At 36.6% G+C, this 8,854-nt stretch overlaps 1 non-coding gene across 1 annotated transcript; it reads left to right on the forward strand.

Moving 5' to 3' along the window:
- The first annotated feature begins 7,088 nt into the window (after positions 1 to 7,088).
- Trnai-aau (transfer RNA isoleucine (anticodon AAU)) lies at positions 7,089 to 7,162 on the forward strand. The gene has a single exon. It is a non-coding gene; the product is annotated as a tRNA-Ile (tRNA).
- The last annotated feature ends 1,692 nt before the right edge of the window (positions 7,163 to 8,854 follow it).

Genomic DNA, 8,854 nt, shown 5'->3' on the forward strand with positions numbered 1-8,854 from the left:
TGCCGTTGTTTATAAAAACAAAGTATATGCAATGTTAACCAAATAACACATACTGTGTTCTTGAAAAATACGGCAGTATACAAACAGCTCTAGGTGCCTTTTCATTACAAATATCAAAGCTACAATAACAGGTCATACACAAAACATGCTCAAGACATGCACATCGTGAAAAAAAAAAAAATTAAAAATTAAATTGAGCTTTATATATAGAGCGATATCCACTAAATGTGCTCAAAGCACTTTACAAGGGGTCCATGGTCAACAGCAACATTTAACATGTAGGACATGCCATGCCGCCTGTTAGGCAATATTACAATTTTTCGGACAAGACAATGCTGTTAACGGCCAGGTACTCATGTTACACCTGAGTACGGTGAGAGAACCTGAGTAAAGAGCCTTTTCCAAGGACTCAACTATGCGCCGAGAGCGAGGCTCGAACCCAGGACCTTCCGATTCGAAAGCGAGTGTCATACCACTTGACCACATAGCCGCACATCATGAAAAATAATCCATGAATAGAAACTGGTTTTAATCTGTCAAATATTTCCTAATAAAATGAGTGAAATAATTATTACTAATTAACAAAACAAAAAAAATAAATAAATAAATAAATAAAGTTTGCTCAAAGCAAATCACTACACATAAAAAGAAAGTTACAACAATTAAAAAACAAAAATCAAGCAACAAAACTAAAAAGAAATTCCTATTAGAAGATGGATTCAGACAGCATGATGATTTGGTGACAGCCACAAACAAGCTCATAAAATTGAAAGTAGGAAAACCTTATGGTGACAGATTAGGGAGCAGGTACTAGAGTAAGACAAAGGTATTATATGAAAAATTGTCTATCAGACACTGCCATACAAAACAGAGAGAAAAATACAAGAAAAAAAAAAATAAAAAAATTCATCACTAATTGTTTGGTACAGTCAACAGCACACTTAACATGTAGGACGAAACACGATGTCTGTTAGCCGATATTACATATTTTCTCGGACAGAGACAACAGCTCTGTTAATGGCTAGGTATTTATTTACACCTGAGAAAGGTGAGAAAATGTGAATAAAGAGCCTATACTCCAAGGATTCAATTAAGACACCGCTCAGCGCAGGATTCAAATCCAGGACCTTTAAATCTGAAGGCGAGCGTTTGTTTGTTTATTTGTTTGTTTTTAGGCGTTTAAAACGGCGCTTTCGACACTATTTAGGTCATCTAAGCGCCCGTTTCTGTCTTTTATCAATTTTTATCGCCCTTGAGGGGCTATAGCTGCTCAAAACGTGTACTGTTGTAATAAAATCTTTATAAAATCATAATATTTACATGTTTGTTATGTAAAAATATTTATTTACAGTTTCTGCAGGAGTTCACATTCCTGCAGATACTTTAAAATTGTAAGCGGATCGACCGACTGGAACAGAGACTTCAAGTCCCTGTTTTCATAATGTTGTGACCTTATCTGTTCTAATTCTGTACATTCAATTAAAATGTTTTGAAGGCAAGCGTCATACCATATCAGACTCCATAGCCACACACAATAGAAACAAGTTTTTTTTGCATTAAAATGTTAACATCTGACTCTTGTACATAAAAAAAGTACAATCTGCAATCTGAGAGAATATTTTGCTGTTTTGGCATATGGTTGGCAGCCCTGTCCTATTAACTCACTCAATCCTAGAGATTCTTGCTACTTTTTAAAATTGGAAAAAAAAATGTATTAAAATGAGCGTGTGCACAGATAGATTCAACTACAATCAACATGCAAAAACTGAAAACATTAGCTTTGATACTACGCCTATAATTTGTCTCAGAAAAATGTAATATTAAATTGGCATGAGGTAAAAGTAACCTGGGTAAACTACGGATATAGTCGGTGTTAGGGTTGAGTGAGTTTAGGATCAACAAACCTGATTGAGATGCCAGCATCTCTGATTGCTCTTGCCGTCCCCCCTGATGCATAAAGCTTGAAGTCAAGGCTCGACAATTGTTGAGCAAATTCAACAAGTCCAGTCTTGTCAGAGACACTGAGTAAAGCTATGATGGATGAAAAATGATGAAGAAAGAAATAATAATAATAATAATAATAATAATAATAATAATAATAATAATAATAATAATAATAATAATAATAATAATATTAATAATAATGATGATAATAATAATAATAATAAAATAAAATAATAATAATAATAATAATAATAATAATAATAATAATAATAATAATAATAATAATAATAATAATAATATAATAATAATGATGATAATAATAATAATAATAATAATAATAATAATAATAATAATAATAATAATAATAATAATAATAATAATAATAATAATAATAATAATAATAATAATAAATTATATAAATAAATAAAAAAGAATAATCAATAACAACAAAATGAATAAATAATAATTATTATAATAAATTGACCACGACAATAGGATTCAATAGTCGTACCGTCACTTCCTTCCTAATGACGCATGGTAACTTAGCAACACTGGCTCTAAACTATCGGAACAATGGCGGACGCCCAAATGAAACGTTTCTCCGGCGAGTATAAAGCATATCCAGAAGAAAAAAAAACACATAGAGAGCTGAGCCGGTGTTACCAATACTTAGCTTCTATAACCAGGACAAATCATTCGTTTGGACAGAAAAATAAATAAAAACTTACCGCTTACCGTCAAAAGCAGTTTAGATTTGAAGCTACATTTGTTTTCTATCAAAAAACATTCGGTACTAGACAATCCTTGATGAATTTCAAAAGTTGTGTTTGAAATTATATCCTTAATATTTTCATGATTCACTCCTCGCGAAATCGTGTTTTTTTTTCGTCTGTCCAATGGTTGGTGCCCCCTAGTGCCAAGTGCCTGCCGCCTGCCGCGCAAAACAAAGGTTTTTTAAAAAGTTTATTGAGAAAAAGATACGGAAAAAAGTGTCCCTAGATAGGTATGCAATTTGGTGCATTAGTGCAGTAAAAATTGGTGCGCAAAATTAGTTCGTAGCGGATGCAAGACTGTGTGTGTGTGTGTGTGTGTGTGTGTGTGTGTGTGTGCGTGTGTATGTGTGTGTCTCTTTCTTTTTTTTTTTTTTTTTTTTGGGAGTGCCTACGTACACGGTAACGGGGCATCTAGCCTCAGGATCTACGTACACGTAAACTGGTTTACCGTTGCAACACAAGCAATAGATAGAATGCGCTTGGCCAAGGAGTTCACAACATTGCCATCCGGAAGTATAACGGACCAACACACAAACTCTGTGTAACCATGAACTTTTATAGTCTTGTTAATACAGTTTAGTGAGAACAACTCACAAACGCGGATGGCAAAAACAATAACAAAGGCCTGAGTGACGTCATCTGCATACTATCTATAGATGGTCCTCGCTGTCGTGACCGCGCGCGCTCGTGTGTGTGTGTGTGTGTGTGTGTGTGTGTGTGTGTGTATGTGTGTGTGTTATTTAAAAAAAAAATAAAAACAATTTTAACCATTAATGGCGAGATTCCATCTTACACTCCCCAAACTCCAGATCTTAGTCTTAATGTTATCATTAAAAGACAAGCTTTGCGATTTATAGTTTAATTGAAGCCCGAGTCGAAATATACTCTTACTACTGCTCTCTTGGTGGAAACGATCTATTCTGCATAAGCCATCTGGAGAAAAAAAATCAGTGTCACTGTAAAAGGTTAAAATTTCACGAAGTACGCACCGTGAACACCGCTGTAACAATCCTTTGATCTACGTCATCAGGCAACCCATTGTTTCTTTCATCTTTTCCCATTCCCCCCTACCATCCCCCCCCCCCCCCCCCCCCCCCCCCCATTCCCCCGCCCATCTCTCTCTCTCTTGTCATAGTGTTATCCCTTCCCCTTCCCATCTCATTGTAAAATGAAAACGTTCTGCTGTTTGCAGATACATGTATGATTGTTTTGTTTTTTCTCTCTCACTCGGCTAGGATTAAAAACCAAGACATCAGGTAATTGGTGTCTAATGCCAAAGTATAGATTCTCTCTTTGGCCAATTTAGTCACGCATGTGGCAGCCCAGCTATTTATTATGTTCTGCCTATAACACACAATAAGTGGGATTTTGGGGTGGGTACGAAAGAAATCAAGGTCATAAGTAACCGTGCACAAGAGCTGTATAGGGAATTGGTTTCTGGGGGTCTTGCAAATACCAAATATTTTATTGAAAGCTCTTTCGAACTCCAAGACGTCTGGTTTGTTTTGCTATCTTGGAACAAACGAAACAGAGATGTCTTGATGTGTGACCTAGTTGTCTGATTTTGTGATCTGGATGTAAGGTTTTGTGACCTTGATGTTTCCTTTTGTGTGTGCAAGCCATGCGGGTAAGTACAGCGATAGCTTGCCAGTTGAGGAAAAAAAAAGGAAGAAGCAGCGTATCCGCATTTGAAAAACAAAACAAAAAAACCTGAAAAAACAAAACAACTTAACCTTTTAAAGGCGAATATCAATCTTACTTGGACCAAAAATAAAATCTTACCGTTTTCATCAAAAGACAAAAAACAAATTACAATTTAAGAATTTGAGCTTTTATAGAGGGCAATATCCACCCAACGTGCTCAAAGCGCTTTTTATCAATATTCTTACTGCTCTTATGGTGGAAACGTTTTTTTTTTGTTTTCTGCGTTAAAAAATAATATAAATGAAGACTATTATTTGAAAACAAAAAAAAATCAGTGTCACTGGCAAAGGGTTAATTGCAGTACTCCTGCATCCTGTGAGACTCCTACGGCACTTGCTAATCATAAAAAAGGAAATAGCAATCAACAATACTAAGGTGAAAAAAAAAGAAGAAAAAAAAAGGTGTGGGGGGGGGGGGGGGGGGGGGGGAAGGGGAGCAAATCCAGTAGCAATGCAACCTTTTAGCGGCGAAATTCGATCTTTGACCTAACACCAAATCTTCTATCATCAAAAGACAAGTAACGGCAAAACGATTATAGACAATTGAAGTCCGAGTTGCGATAGTTTGACTGCTCTCTTGGTGGAAACGCTGTATTCCCCGTTAACAATAATAAAGATAAAAGCAAACTATTATCTAAAAGCAAAAAATTAGCTTCGCCGTTAAGGGGTTAAGAACACCTGCAACTGCTGCCAGCATCCTTGAGATGCTCTACGTCACACAAGGTCACCAAGCGACACGTCTCCCTTTCGTCTTCATGCAACACCCCCCCCCCTTCTCCACTCTCACGGTGGTGGTGGCGGCGGATAAAAAAGGCCTTTTTTTTCTTTTATTCAATCAACTTGACTGCTGGTGGACCTTAGGCCTCTCTACAAGTCCAAGAAATAATACTCACTTTTTCTCTGCTCCAACGAAAATATCTACCCCCTACCGGTCTAATTATTTGTAGCAGACGACAAATTTCTCAAAACGGTCACGTGACACTGTAAAAACAACACAGGAAGTCCATGAAAGCTTATTTACGGCATTTCCTTTGAACCGTGTAAACAACAAGATTTCGTTTTCATTCGACTCAACGGGTCAGATTGGCCGGTATTTTTTTAACGAACTAAAGTTCTGAAAAATCAAAATGTTTCTTAGAAAGGTGAAAGATGCTAGTTTTTGAAACAGAGGTAGGTTTTTAAAAAAAAATCTTTATATTTTACGTGAATGCATGCTCAAGGCGAGTTGGACGTGCAGCGGAGGTTGGTCGGCCAAAGGCGAGGCTCTCTACATTTGATCGTGTTTTGACTTTTACACATTCTGATCACAAGACATATGAAAAGTTCCAGACAGCATGAAAAATAAAAAGTAATGATTTTCTTTGTTTAGAACCAAGATGGCGGCCGTTGCCGGGCGCGTGACATCAGACTATTGAATCCAATTATTAAGGGAGACAGAGGAGATTACCGACTTCGATAAAAAAGTTTTAGGAATGAGACATGGATAACTTAACAGATCTGTATGAGATCAATTGTGTCACTTTATTTTCTTTTTTAATCTTAGTCTTAGTTGATAGAGGTATATAGTAAAAATGAGAAATTGGTTATAATTATAAAAGAAAAAATTGGCCCCATTTTTAGTTTTACTTTTACATCACAGGGTCTCTCCGCTAGTGTACTTTTCATTAACTGTCTTCTTTCAATCTATAACTGAACAAAGTTTGTTTGATTGGAAGAATGAGAGAAAACCCTTGCCGCAGACAGAGACTGAGATCACAGAAGAGTTGAGTAGGCAGGGCTAGGGCAGAGGCAGAAAAGTCATCCTCACATTTTAAATTTAACATAACCGTACTTACCAATATTCCCAGACATTTCCTCAAATTGTTATTCACTTGACATACAAAGAATATCAATACTAAAATTATAAATTAAATGCTCTGCAACGGAGCTTTCTATCAAGGCTTCTGGTTTGACAAGTAACAAGTAACAATAGAGAGGCACCAAAAAAAAAGCGTGGTCCCAAGTTATTGTCTGCTAGACTGTGACCTACTTTCACTTTCAGTTTTCCCGCAAGCAGCAAAGAAACAGCTGATTTAACAATGCCAGATAAGAATTATCCTTACGCCAAAGTTGTCTCAATGGCTTGTCCTATTTTTGTTATCATATCTTGCACTTTGATCATTGATCATTAGTGAATAGTGTGCTCAGTCGTATCATTTGTATTCGTTTAAGAGTGAAAAAATATTTCACACTGATCTACAGAGTAACCTACTGATAAATTTGACCTTAGTCTACCTATATACTGAGTTAATGAATCTTATCTATAATATCTGTGATAATGCTTGCTGATGTTGACACACAGTAAATCATTTGTAAAAACATTTTTAAAAATTGTTTATGAGTTTAAAAGAGAGAACCAATAAAATATTTTTAACATTTGAAAGATATTATACCCAGTCCAAAATTTCAAAAATACAGAAAAAAAGCAATCTGGTAATCCGAAACAAGACAATTGCCATTCTCAAGAATTTTTTTACGACTAAGTTTTCAATGGTCCTACCTGATATGAAACAAGTTTTCACAAACAATAACCATTATAGATAATCAACATAAAGAAATAATAATCATGCAGGTGTGACATTATATTAGTTAAAAGATTATATTAAAATAATTGACACGCTCGTCAGGTGGCCGGTTAGCTCAGTCGGTTAGAGCGTCGTGCTAATAACGCGAATGTCGTGGGTTCGACCCCCACACTGGCCAGTAAATTTTTTTTTTTTTTTTTTTTTTTTTTTTTTTTTTTTTTTTTTTTTTTTTTATAATATGCTCATTTTACGATTGGCGTGCGAGTTCTTCCTTCGTTCCAGTTATAAGCATTCTTTTTTTATGGTCCGTATTGTATTTACCAAAGGAAACTAATGCCCTTAATAGTGGATCGACAACTATCCTTTTTCGGACACATAGTAAGGAAAGATAAGAATGAATACCTGGCAAGTTGTGGAAAAATACCTGGTAAACGCGCCCGGGGGAGACAAAGAAAAACACTCATCGACCAACTGAAGGGCTTCACCAGCCTAACAATCCAAGAGCTGTTTGAAAAGGCAAGAGACAGGGAGGAATGGAGAGAGATAATTCATGCAGTATCCGAAGCCTGGACCAGGCATGGAACCTAGAAGAAGAAGATTGTATTTACACGGTCTATATTGACAGCATCCTTATTGTTAACAGAGAATGAAAACTTAACTTTAAAACATGAGTAAGCGACTCCGACAATATAATATTATTTATAAATCTATAACTGCGACACTCAAAACATTAAGCGTGACTTAAGTATGTGACTATCGGTATAATGAACTCTCCAGCTGAGTGTCATCAACGTACATAAAATAAAAGCTAGAGGTGCCTAAATGAGCCAGTAAAATGGAGAGAGAAAAATAAAGTGAGTAGATGTGACTCATTTATAAGGGACCAACACAAAACAAACAACGTTTCGGCCCCTGGCCTTCGTCAGGAGACAGTAAACACAAACACAAATACCGTCAACGGGAGTTACTTAGGTCATCCGAGGTTACTTAGGCCATCCGAGGTAACTTAGGCCATCCGAGGTTACTTAGGCCATCCGGGGTTACTTAGGCCATCCTGGGTTACTTAGGTCATCCGGGGTTACTTAGGCCATCCGGGGTTACTTAGGCCACTAAGTAGAATAAAAAAGGTTGCTTTTTAAAAAAGTTAAATTCATGAGTGCTTATTAGATCTATTGGGTTCTAATTATTTAAAAGATAAAAGCTACATGTAATTTATCTTTTAAAATAAGCAATCTTGTTTTCAGTAAGTGGTCTAAGTTACCCGGGTGGCCTAAGTAGCCCCAGTTGACGGTATGTAAATTTACAAAATATCACATTTCGTCAAATGTGGAAAAAATATTAATGTGAGGAAAGGGCGTCGAGTGTGGATGCAAGAAGAGGCGCGAGATAAGGAGAGAGAGGGAGAGAGAGAGAGAGAGAGAGAGAGAGAGAGAGGGGAGAAGAGAAAGAATGAGAGAGAGAGAGAGAGAGAGAGAGAGAGAGAGAGAGAGAGAGAGAGAGGGGGGAGAGAAAGAATGAGAGAGAGAGAGGGGGGGAGAAAGAATGAGAGAGAGAGAGAGGGGGGGGGGAGAAAGAATGAGAGAGAGAGAGAGGGGGGGAGAAAGAATTAGAGAGAGAGAGAGAGAGAGAGAGAGAGAGAGAGAGAGAGAGAGAGGGAATGGAGAGGATATGTGTATGTTTGTGTATCTGTGTGCGTATGTCTGTGTATGTGTATATATAGTAAAAGTGACTGCAAAAAGGTCTTTAAAATGGGGATGGGGATGAGAGAGCGATTGATTGGGTGGTTAGTATTCTATACCAAATATATATAAATGAACAAAATGAGAGGAAGAGAGATTGGTAGATAGAGGTGAAAGAGGGAGAAATAGAT

This window comes from Berghia stephanieae, unplaced genomic scaffold (genome assembly GCF_034508935.2).
Source record: "Berghia stephanieae isolate SIO BIC M18660-M18661 unplaced genomic scaffold, UCSD_Bste_1.3 scaffold846, whole genome shotgun sequence".
NCBI lineage: Eukaryota > Metazoa > Mollusca > Gastropoda > Nudibranchia > Aeolidiidae > Berghia > Berghia stephanieae.